The sequence below is a fragment of the Hipposideros armiger genome, unplaced genomic scaffold (genome assembly GCF_001890085.2).
Source record: "Hipposideros armiger isolate ML-2016 unplaced genomic scaffold, ASM189008v1 scaffold_77, whole genome shotgun sequence".
Lineage (NCBI taxonomy): Eukaryota > Metazoa > Chordata > Mammalia > Chiroptera > Hipposideridae > Hipposideros > Hipposideros armiger.
This window is the reverse complement of record NW_017731427.1, coordinates 3,477,803-3,490,325: the sequence shown is the minus strand read 5'-3', so window position 1 is coordinate 3,490,325 and position 12,523 is coordinate 3,477,803. Positions and strand designations below refer to the sequence as shown.

The 12,523-nt window shown below is 45.8% G+C and overlaps 1 protein-coding gene across 6 annotated transcripts in view; it reads left to right on the top strand.

The window, feature by feature from the left end:
• The window catches only part of ZNF407 (zinc finger protein 407), a 376,221-nt gene that overhangs the window by 822 nt on the left and 362,876 nt on the right, over nucleotides 1–12,523 (top strand). For 2 of the 6 annotated variants that reach the window (XM_019643393.1, XM_019643395.1), the window contains exons 1-2: nucleotides 132–212; nucleotides 12,268–12,434. The exons of 3 other annotated variants lie outside the window; for them this stretch is intronic. The gene's annotated coding sequence lies outside the window, so the exon portion shown is untranslated. Of the gene's footprint in view, nucleotides 1–131; nucleotides 213–12,267; nucleotides 12,435–12,523 lie in introns of those variants that run through there. One more of the 6 variants, XM_019643394.1, reaches the window with a different exon arrangement.

Below are 12,523 nucleotides of genomic sequence, written 5' to 3'. Positions count from 1 at the left end.
CCGCCCCCCGCCGTGTGCACCCCCGGTTTTGTCCCGGTAGACACCCACCTCTCTCCCCGGCCGGCAAGCACGCCCCGAGCGCGCTGCTCGCCTTCTGGAGGTTAGTCCAGTGGCGGCGGGTGCCGGGAGCTGCCGACCCCTGTCGGCTGCACTGAGTTCTGAAGAGTCCGTCCATGTCGTGGGGGAGCCCTAGAACAGGCTCTCTTGCCAGGGTGAGCCTCCACAAGCACACGTAGGCGGTCTTGACCTTCTGGGTAGCCGTGGCCTTAGTGGTGGCGGAGGTGTCGCTGCACAGGCCGCGCCCGAGGCCCTGGCTGCAGTGCGCACGTGCTTCGCGGTGAGGTGTCAGTCCAGGCGGAGCGCCGTACCCGGCTTGGGGCATCCTTAGGGGAGCTCGTGTGATGCTGTGCACCCCGTACACGTCATGTGCACAGCGGCCTCGGAGAGTAGGCATTACTATCCCTGTCCACCAGCTGAGACCCAGGTTCAATCATTTGACCAAAATGAACGTGAGGCTTCACATCTCAAGTGCTTGTTGTTCCCTCTGGTTCAAGTTTGCTACAGGTGAAGTGGCTGACTCCTGCTGGCACGTCTGAAAAACTCAGGCAAGGCTCGGGTAGCTCCCGTCTTCCTGTGTGATGTGGGAAGCACTTGCGATTATTGGTGGTAACGATTGCTGCTGGTGCCTTTAAAGAAATGTTTTGGACTGATGTCCGATTTACAGAAAAGCTGCGGGATAGGACAGAGTTCCACTGTGTTGAGCAGAGAGGTTGCAGCAGCAGACACTGGCGCCTGCTTTGTGCAGACACCATTCCAGGTGCTGGAGAGAGCAGCGTACGCCCTAGATGATTTCAAGGTCGGGTTGAGGCGACAGACGCAAATAGATGTCATGCCTTTTGCTAAGGGGTAAAATGGAGATACGGGAACACAGGGGACTTTATGTCTGACTGCCTGGCAAGGGGTGGCGAGAGCTTGCAGGAGAACCTATTTAAGATAGGTTAGGTCTTATGGATTAGCGGGTATTCACTTGATTGATGGGACGGTTCTCTCAACAGTCATCCTCATTAGGTTTGTTTAACTAGAGGAGAGTGCCCTAACCTGTATAAAACAGACTCTTTGATTTTGATTCCATATCCTCTGAGATTGGTTTTTACAGGTATCACAGGTTGTGAGGAGAAGCCCAGTGTATAAATTTATGAATAGGAGATGAAATGAAGCTGTGTTTCTTACGCAGTTATGGAAATATCTAGCGCTGTACGTTTTAAAATTCTTTGCTTTTCATACTTGTTAAATAGTTTTTGTGGCCTGATCACTCACGTTCTTTATTCGGGGACAGGAGCCTGGTTCTGAGCTATCTGTTAGATCCCACACCAGAGGGGACACTGGCAGTGTTTCAGCTTGGGCCACTGTAACTAAACACTGAAGCTTGGGTGGCTGAAAAAGCAGGCGTTTCTTTCTCAGTTCTGGAGGTCGAGAAGTCCAAGATCAAGTTGCAGCTTCCTGGTGAGGGCTCTCCCCGGCTTGCAGATGACCCCCTCTTGCTGTGTCCTCACATGGCGGAGAGCAAGAGAGAACGCTGGTCTCTTCCTCTTGTGAGGACACTGATCCCCTCTTGGGAGCCAGCCCTCACAACCTCATCTAAACCTAGTCATCTCCCAGAGGCTTTCGCTGAAGCAAGCACAATGTTATTCAAAATAATAAGTTAGTTTGGAGCTGTTAAACCTGATTCAGAGACCAGTTGATGAAGACATTTTCATTTTGATGAAGGGGCAGTGTGGTGGCACACTGGTACCCTCTCCTCTTTTCGGCTGTGTAGGGATGAGTGCCCTCACAGTTAGCAGATCAGGGGGACGGATGTCGCATCCATTTGTCCCGGTTCCCTCGTGTCCAATAGGGAGGCTGAGCCCCACAGAAACTAAGTGACAAATCCGCCTTGGAGATGAGTGGCAGAGCAAGGATTAGAATCAGATCTCCTGGTTTACAGGCCAGTCTTTCTGCTCTTCCCTCCGTGGTTCTCAGCCTGGAGGTGCGTCAGGGTCACCGTGGGGGCTTCTGCCGACATGCCGGGCCTAGCCCAGAGTCTGACCCAGCAGGTGAGCTGGGGATCATAGTCTGACTGGTTTACTAATAACCTTCCACGTTTTCACATTGAAAATTTCCAGGTGTTTTTTTGCCTCAGAGAGAGCAGAATAAACCTCCATAAAGTAGTGGTTGACACCTAATCAACGTTTCACTTGGGGCACTTTTTGTATCCTCCTGAAGTTCAAGTTGGCGGCGCCTGTGGCTCTTACCAAACAGGACACTTTTTTGAGGGTGGGATACATTTCTAATTCATGTCATTCACAAAAATCAACCAAAAAGTCAACAAGGAGTGGCTTTGACATGAAAGGCAAAACTATGGAACATTTAGGAGACCGTGTAGGACAGTGGTTATATGAGTGCTGTGGGGAAGAGGTTTTTAAATAAATCACAGAAGGAACAAACCACAAAGGAAAAGATCGGTTGTTGATGACATTAACACTGACCTCTAGTGTTTATTAAAAGAAGCCAAGAAAGTGAAGACAAGTCACAAGTGAGAATAGATATTTTTGGTACATATTACTGATAAAAGTTTGGTATCCAGAACGGTAAAAAACAACAAATCAATAAGAACAATAGAAAAATGGGTAAATTACCGGAATAGGCAGAAGAGGAAACATGACTGCAAAGATTCTCAACTTATTAATAATTACTAGGGAAAGGCAAATTAGGACCAAAATGGCATATAGTGTCATACATTAAGTTGACAAAGATATAAACATGTGACAGTGTCTGTGGGGGAGGTAGGAAACAGCTGGAATGCTTACAACTGATGGGAGTGTAAATTGGTACCATATAACTTTGGAATTATCTGGTCAAGTTAAAGTTGCATGCACCCTTTGATCCAGTGATTCCACTCCTGGGTCTTCATCCTAGAGCAGTGCTTCTACGTGGTGTTCCCACCATCTCCAGGGAACTTACTAAAAGGGCACATTTTTGGGCCCCACCCTAGGCCTACTGGTTAGGAAACTTTGGGGATGGGCTAGCCGTCAGCCTTAGCAGGCTGTCCCGGTGATGTGATGCATGCTAAAATGGGCAGACCATTCCCCTAAAGAAACTCATGTGCACGAGTGCCTGGAGACATGTACAAGAATGCCCAAAGTTGCATGGTCTGTAAAAGGAAAAAACTGGAAGCAATGTCCATCACAGGAGAATGGATAAATGGTGTATTCCTATACTTAAGGACCACACAGCCGTGAGACCGAATGGATTTCAGCCACATCCATCAGGGGATAAGTGTCAGGAACATCGCCTCCAGGGGAAAAAAGCTATTTCCAGAAGAAAGCACATATTATTTCCCCCATTATTTATTTACTTTTTAAGTTTAGAAACATGCACAATAAAATTGCATATTGTTAGGAATACAGATGTGGTAAATAGTAAAGAAAACAGGTAAATTGCAAACACAAACTTCCAAGTTAGTGGAGGGAAGGTGATAGAGACACCAAAGCTGTGATCTATAGTCAGGGTTTTGTTACATTATGTTTAACACCTTGCACATATAAAAATTAGTTTTTGTATCAAATATTTAAAAAATTGGATGAAAACAGGGTTCTAGGGAAAGTAACCTCACAGGGTGATCTAATCATCAGTTTCCTAACAGGGTGGGTGGTGGTGGGTGGTCACGCCCCAGGCCTGTAACTTCTTTAGTAAAAGTCGTCTTTGCCTTAAGCCAGCGCTGTCCATTGCTTCCCTGAGATGCTGGAAGCACTACTTTACCCCTTGAGGGCATGATCCCTCTCCAGAGAGCACAGGCTCTTAACTACCCCCGAATCGGACCCCACCTTGCTTTCTCCCACCTTCATGTTGCCTTCCTTGTATTCTTTCCTTAATTGCAAATTCAGAAAACCTGCTGCAAAACTGTTACTCTCTGGAGCATTTGAGCTGTTACTTCCTGGCAGTTGTCATTTTGGCTCAAACTAATACAACGTTCTCTACGGGGTTTGAACCGTTCCTTAGGTCAGTCAGGTCCACAAAACAAACATTCACGTTTTTCTCTTTTTGCACATCTTTCTACACAGGGACTGTTTGAATGAAAAAGATATGGGTGTCTGGTCACAGAGATACATTCTTGCAGGGTTATGATACAAAGTAGTTTCAGGAGTGGAGATCTCCAAAAGAAGAGGGGTTTTGATGCTAATGATTGTTAACACTTGCTGTGAGCTCTTATTCCCATGCACTGGTGGAAGCCCAGTCAGTATGTGCTAATTTTACACTCAGCTAGCTGAGGGTTGAGGCCCACAGTGCGCCTCTGGGGGTTGTATCACTACTGCTGCAGTTTCATGAGGGGGAAAGGTGCCCACGGACACCCACATCTGATGCCTGCAAGCCCTGCCAGGTAGACAGTCATAGACAGAGTATGTCTGAGTGTCGGAGTTACAAGGAGAAAAAGTCCTTGTAGGAATGGGAGTGTGGAGGCCTGGCGGAGGGTAGATTCACTGCTGCTTTCAATTACTTTGTTTTAAAACCAGCATACGTGACTTCCTTATTCTAGGAGATGACAAGTCCCTAAAGTAGAACAGGTAATTGCACTTTGTTTCTGGGTCTAAGGATTGCACCTTCCAGTTTATTAGAAGTGGTGGTACCATGTCATAAGATTTGGAAAATCCTCCTTGGCTTAGGCAATTGGTTGCTAAAAAGGGCACTTTGGGGAACTCTACTCTCCTGCTTTTTTTCTAGCCTTTGATAATTTTTTTTTGAGTGTCATATTTATCCCATATTATGAAGTCTTTTTCTTAAATACACATTGCTTTACTATAAACCTTATTGTAAGCCATCATTTTAAGTCACTCCTTGAAATTAGTAAGTGTAAGGAAAATAAAAATATGGCTCTAGAAGTCCTAAATCAAATTACATGTCCTATGAATCATGGCATTGCTATTTTCGTTTGATATTCCGACTGCTACAATTGTCTAAACCACCTAGCACTGTCACAAATTTGTAATTATGTAATGTCATACTTTGTAGCAGAGTCAGCCCCTCATTAAGGATTTGACAGCGCAGGAGGGTCCTTTAGTAACAGGCACGTCTGCCTCCGGTACACATGTGCTCCTCAGATTCCCTTATGGGCGACTGTGGAACAGGAGTTTTAAAACAGACTGTTGAGTTCTAAACTGAAACAGTTCTTCTAGCTTCAGCTGCGTTTTGTGAAAGCTAGATAACCTGTCTTAATTCCGAGCGCTTTGCAATGTTTGATTTTCATACTTCTCTTTTGTTTTATATGCTGTGCTTTTTTCCTTTCATTAAAAAACAACAAAAAACCCAAATAGTTTGAAATAAAAACAAGTAAGGTGATAAGAAGCCTTGTAGGGAAAAGACACTTTTTGATACAGCTGGAGTAACACCAGTATACTCATCCACTGCATCCAAAGCCCAAGGAAAATGGAAACTTTGTGTTTTAAACTGTAGAACAAGCAGCAGACACTCTCTTGCAGCATACAGTTCAGTTGGGATTCCTGCTGGTTGTGAATTATGGATCAGAATTTGATATATAATCATTGGATCAGTTATTATAGAATGAGGAATCACAGTTAGAGGAGTGCATATACTTATAAAACCATTAGAATTTAAACTCAGGTGATAATGTACTTTTAAAAATAGCTTAGAAAATTGAGATCAAGGAGAAGTGGTAGAAATTACCGTCTTTTAGAAAATGAGATCAGTTTTCACTAAGACTTCTCATGGTTCGTAGTCTGGCTTTCCCTGTGGGTGGTGTTTAAGACCTAGGATTTCACGGGGGCGGCTAGAGAGAGGAGAGTTTGCTAAAATGACATGCAGAATAATTTTGCAAAGTGTGATGCAGATGACTGGTGTTGGAAGCTGTGTGTGACAGCCCTGTTTAGGACAGTACGTTTTCTCTCCTCCCCGACCTCCCTTTCTTTCTCCCCTTTTCCTCCTCTTCTCCTCCGCAGCTCAGCTCTGTGTCTGGTAAATATATGTTTAGTATATGTTGGTTCTTTTGAGGGCAGGAGGGACTGAATCCAGTGGGTCCCAAAGCGGGCCCCTCAGTCACGCAGACAGCTCTTGATAACTCCTGATTTTTATCCTCACCCCAGATTTTCTTAATCAGAATGTCTCCATGGGTAGGACCTGGGGATTCCTGTTTTGATGATTTGCTAAATTTGTAAATGAATGGTATTGTCTCTAATTCCCTTGTTTTACAAATGTGGAGTAATAGACCCAGGTGTGCTCTTCTGGATAGCCTCATTTCTCAGGAGAGGGTTTTGTAAGTCTTAGAGCCTTCCTTAAAGGTAAAGTGACAGGCACTAGGATAATTTTTGGATTGGTCTGAGTCAGAACTGGCTAGCTGTCCCCCTACATCAGGCCTTCCCTCCCAGCAGACCGCGAGAGGTGCGGGGCTCCCAGCTGCCTTTTTTTTTTTTTTTAAAGATTTTTGTTGGGGAATTGGGGGGATGGAAACAGTGCTGGGGAATTGGGGGAAGGGGAACAGACAAGCTGCTGTCATTTTGTTCCTCAGTCTAGTTGTGGAGGACGCTGCTTCACTGGCCCAAGTTGGCACCATCATTGCGCTCCTCCCAGGCGAGGCACATCAGTTGTTGGCTTCTGGACGGCCGCTTATTGCGGCTGCTGGCCGCTCATGCTGGCTGCTGGCTACATACGGTAGCCCATGGCAACCCACTGCCACAGGGGCTGCAGCCCACGCCGTCGCCGGCAACTCAGGGCAGCCCAGCTCCAGGTTGAGCTGCTGTTCAGCATCTTAGCTGTAGAGGGCAGTGTCACTGGCCCTCATATGTGGGATCCGAACCGGGGCCCTCTGGCATCCCAAGCCAGCTCCCAACCATCGCGCCACTTGGCCGGCCCCCAGCCGCCTTTTCACCCTCCCTACAGCGAGGCAGGGGAGATGGAGTCGTAGGTGCCGCTTTCCACTCAAGACTTTTAGAAGCAAATGCACTGTCTTTCACTTATAAGTACATGAAATGAGATTTATTAGAGGAGCTGGCAGGCTGCTACCTCCCGGGGGATGGGGAGACCTCTTCCACTGGCAAAGAAAACTCATAAGAATTTTGGGGCTCAGGATCTCCAGCTTCATCAGGGTCTTCCCTCCCTCGTACCCCAATTTATAGAACCTTATTCTTTCCTAAATAGTAGACACCCTGTGTGGCTGAGAGTTCAGTGTGCTTCCCAGTGTGGCCAGTCACCCAGTGAGGTTCTGAGTTTGATTTTCAGCCCTTTCAGCCCCGAGGCTGCAGAGGTCAGGCTGTCCCCCAAGACATACCTGGACATCCTGGGTCACCTGTGCTGTGGCTGGGGAGTCTGATCCCCAAGCTCATTGTCTCCTGCCCCACTTGTCCAATGATAGTAGAGCCAACTAACCAAAGTCATCATATTCCTTAGCTTTCCAGAAATGTTCGTAAGTTATCATGCACAGAGTGACGGAGCTTTGCTTCCAGGTGGCTGCTGGTGCAGATAGTCTGTGTATCTGTACAGGTCACAGTGTAGACTCTAGACAGATGCCCTCTCTGCAATGGAAATGGAGTCACCAGTATCTTTAATCAGATGAGAGAGCTAGTTCCAGAAACCCCAGAGCCAATTCAGAAACTCATCCTTAATACCTGTTCCTCTAGGGCCTCTCTCAGTACCAAACCTGTATTGGGCAGGCTTCTCTAGAGAAACAGACCAGTAGGATGGATATTTATTTATGATCGTGTTGGCTCACATGATCATGGAGGCGGCGAAGTCCCAGGCGAATTCCCAGTCTTCTGCAGGCTGGAGGAACAGGAAAGCCAGTGATACAATTCAGTTGGGTCTCGAAGGTCCAAGAACCAGGAGTGCAGATGCCTGGGGTCAGAAGAAGATGGCTGTCCCAGAAAAAAAGCGAATTCGCCCTTTCTGCACCTTTTTGTTTTGTTCAAGGGCCCTCAGCAGATTGGATGGTGCCCCCCCGCCCCCCGCACTGGGGAGGGCAGTCTAGACTCCATCTGCCCATTTGAGTGCTGACCCCACCCAGAAGCACCCTCACAGACACACCCGGAAATAGTGCTTCCCCAGCTGGCTGGGCTCCCCCCCCCCCCCCATCAACCTGACACAGACATTAACCCTTTCTGTCGGCTGACCTGAAATGTCCTTAGGGCATTGCCAGCCAGCACAGGCCAGCCTGCAAACAGGTGTTGCATTTGGGCGTCCTGTCTCCTTAGCCTGCTTTCTTCAGGCACGTCCCCCTAGTCTGACTTTCAGGACATTGGCGTCGTGAAGAGTACAGCCTTCCTCGCTTTCCTTTTATCTCTCACTTTGTGCTCCTCGGCTGTTTCCTGTCTGTCCCCTGTGGGTCCTGTGTCTTGGCCGCAGCGATGCATGGGCGTCCTCTTCTTCCCGGGGTGACAGATCTGGGGCGCCCCATGGCTGGCTGCCCTCCCGAGGGTGCTAATTTCCATCACCCTGGCACGGTGCTGGTTCACCCACCGGACGGTTACTGACTTTTCCCTTCCGCTCCGCCTCCCAGTCTGTAGGGAGACACAGCATCCATCCGTGCTTCTGGCCGCTAGGTACAGCCTCTGCCAGTGGGGTTTCCTGTGTCCTGTACTTCCTCCATATTTCCCAGGGGGCCCTCAGCATTCTGTTCCATCCTTTGCCCCATCAGCCTGTCTCTGTGTCTCCCATCATTAAAATGGACTCATTCATTACTGCTTTTAATGGTTTAACGGCACTTCATTATTTCGATGCTCAACTTGTCCCAGTAGGACCTGGCCAGTAGGAATCGCTTCCATCTGACTCCTGTGTCTTTGTGGCATCATTGTTAAAATGAACTTGCTCACTTTCTGACATAATAAGATGCTCTGGGCCCCAAGTGTAGGACCTTGGCCCCACATTTGAGGAGCCCAGGCTCCTTTTAGTGGAGTGGTATCCGAACCCGAGGCCTGGGTGCCAGCTGTGCCCGTGTGCTGGTCCTCCTGCCCCCACTCTCGAGTTCGGTGCGAGGTCCGATGGGCCGAGGTAAATTTCTTGGTGTCTGTGGGTGATTTGACCAAATTAGACCCCAAGCATCTCTGACTGTTAACGAGTCCCCCCTGATTTTACTGTTTATTTGTTTTGATTCTGAATTTAGTCCAAGAACCACAATTGTAAATGTGGCTCTGTCTTAGGGTTTCTATTCTCTCTTGAAGCAGCCATCATTTTTCATTCAATCATGTAAAGATTTTTTTAAAGCTTCCCCCTCAGTTTTCCCCCAAAAGTAATATATTTTGCAAAGTACAGAAAAGTGCCAGGAAGAAGAAGAAAAAATTACCTATCATTTCACCACACAGAGGAAAAAAACTATTAACCTTATTATATAAATGTTAGAACTATATTTTTAAAATTTAATACTGAAGTTCTCCTTTCTAAATACACTTCCTTAACGCTCAGACCTTCGATACCCAATAATTTATATTCCAAGTGTCTTGAGACTTGATAGTTTTATATTGGATGTTAGCTTATTGACATTTGGAATTACAGTGTTTTCCAGATTTCTTCCAAAATTAGTAGTTTAGTCTTTTTCCCCTGCAGTTCTTTGATCAGGCATTGTCTTCCATCTCTTTTTGGTGGGCCCAGAGAATCTGTCTAAGAAAGAGCACTGTGGAACGTGGCTTTAGATGTTTTCTTAAAGTGATATTTTCCCTAGCTTTACATTTTGAACTACCCCTTTTCCCCTGTTTTTTTTTTTGCAGGAATGAAAGACAGCCATTACCAAGAATACTTTTCTTCTATTGGCTGATTGTCCAGCAGTTCCTTACTATGAGTGAGGGATTTTTCTCACGGAATTTAGGAATTTTAGTCCTTCCTCCCACTTCCGAACAAGGAAACTGGGGCTTAGAATGGTTATGTGGTTCCCATGTGTCCTGTGCTTCTTGTTGGTGTAGCTGGGATGAAAACACAGGCCTCCTCACCTGTACCTCACTGTTCTTGTTCGCTAGTGTTTAAAAATTCCAGTGTAAAATGTAGCATGTGTTTCTTCTCCTAATTTTATTCTCCTAATTTTCTTCCCTTCAGCGTAGATTTGCTACGTGCTTCGTTCTCTTGCCTTTTGAAAAAGATGAAAGGCAAATTTAAGGGAAGTATACTAACTTTTATCATGGAATGCTTTTCTTATGGCTGCATTATAAATTCTTGAAAATAAAGTGTCTAATGGAAACATTTAATGAGAAAGTAGGGGCTCTTATCAGTGTGTCCTGTCCCCCCCCACCGTTTTTCTTTTTTTCTTTTAGTGAATAGACCATTTAAACTAAATTAAGTAAAGGATATAAATTCTGTTGTTTCAGTTTTAATATTTCATGACTGATTTTATAGATGAAATTATATTTTACAATAAATAGGAAGAAGAATTTATACAGCCTGTTCTGTTTGATGTGAAACAGCAAATCCCATTTCTCTGTAGCTGTAAAGAAAATTCATTATAATGTCTTTAGTTATAAGAGATGGTTTCATTGTGATTAGTTACACTGATAATAAAACAACCTTTTCAAATGGCATAAGATACAAACGATCCTATGTGTCTGCTTTTAATGGCATTGAATTTTCCCGTTCTCTGTTTCACTCATAAAATCTGCATTCCTTTCTTCTATCCTATTTTCCTGTCCCAATTAAAATTTTCTTTCTTAAAAAAATTTTAAAACAATTAGGTAGAAATGGTAACAAAACATTGATTTTAAAAACACTTTTTGAAAGGAGATATATTAAATTTTAACATCTTGTATAAAATCTTTCTGGCTACAAAAGATTCATTTGTCAGAGGTGGTTGATATAAGATCGTCATAAAATTAACTGTATTACTGGATCAATGTACTGTATTTGCAAAATAGTACTTGCAGTGTAAGAAGATTAAAAAAAAAAAAAAGAAATAGCCAGGTGAGAAGGCTGAGCTAATTTTATAGTTTATTTTCCTCCATGAGTTGTTTTATATTGCCTTTAATACATCTTCACACATAGTGTTGGAATGGTGGGACTCTGATAATGGAAGGGCTGATCTGTTTATTCTCTTATGGTCACCGTGGTTTGATCCCTTAGTCTGGTTTATCAGTGATTGTTTTAGCTCTAACTTAAGCACTAGGCACACACTGTAATTTTTAACTTGCAGGCAGAATTGAATTGGATATTTGAAATCGAACATGGGTATCCCTGGAATAGAAACAATATTCTTCTCTGATGTGAGTGGGGATTGTTTTCTCCATGTGACTGGGCGTGGGAGCTCCCGGTTCCAGCCGCCGGTGTCGGTGTGTCCTTGGCCTCTGGCTGGGGAAGGCTGTTTTAGGATTGAGCTAAACATGGCCTGTGAGATGCTCTGGAGGTGGAGCGTGATCAGGTTGGAGTCCTGTGGCCAGAGCCCCCACCCCTCCGGGCTGACATGCCTGTGGCGGGAGGGCCGGAGGGAGTGATGGTGGTCAGTGCGGCCGAAAGGCTCCGACTCACTCAGCGCCATGGCCTGTGCTGTCTGCGTGCTTATCGTGTGGCCGCCTCACCGGCTCGGGGGCTGTCAGCAGTGTGGGCGGCCAACATTTCTGGGCCTGGCTGGACAGGAACAAACTCATGGCTCCCGTGAGCTCCGAGGCAGGTCAGCTGCTGAGCAATTCCCGGGGCCTGGAAAAATGCATGTCTTCTTCCAAACAAGGAGGTTTTTCAGAAACATGAAGACGTTTTTTTGATTCCATACGAATCTAAATTTAAAACTCTCCACCTCATCTTTTTATTAGTTAGCTCTTTACTCACTCTTGATTTTATTATGTCAGTTTTTCATTGTAAGTGGTATCAGACCTGATTTTGGTAGTGGGAGAGGCATAAATCTAAATGTCAGTTTAAGTTCTGGATCTTACAGAGGTTCGGTAGCAATTCTGCTCTTCACGTTCGTTTTAAACTACATACCTCATTTAACACTCCCTGACCTCCCTCTGTGTACCTTAGTACCACGGGGCTAGGCCGAAAGACTTTTGCTAAAGGTTGGAGCATATAGGAAAAGAAATATGTATGAAATACATATGCAGGAGAGGTGAACTTGAGCCTTATCTGTTCTTGACATGGTGAAAAGGAGAGAGGCATTCTGTTAGTCATTTGTTGATACATACGCGATTACGTCAAGAATTAGTGGCTTACAGCAACAAGTGTTTATTCCCTCACAGTTTCTGTGGGTCGTCGGGGCTTGGGAGTGGGCTTCACTCGGTGGTCCCAGCTCCCTACAGTGGGCCTTCCTGACTTCTGCAGGTCAGCCTTTCTGATCTCCACAAAGGAGTTGAAAGCACGGCTGGGAGTTTTTATACACGCCCGTGTGTGCACACCTGCCCTGCCACATCCGCGTATCCCCTGTGTGATTTTGCTGGTGGCCCAGTGCCAACATGCGCTAACTTCACAGTGCTTACGCCCTAATTTGGGTGAGTCTAGAGGGGTGAAGAGTGGGGTGCGTGGGAGGGACGCAGAGAGAAGGTGGTTTCTTGTGTGGTTGGCCTTGTCTACTGGTGAG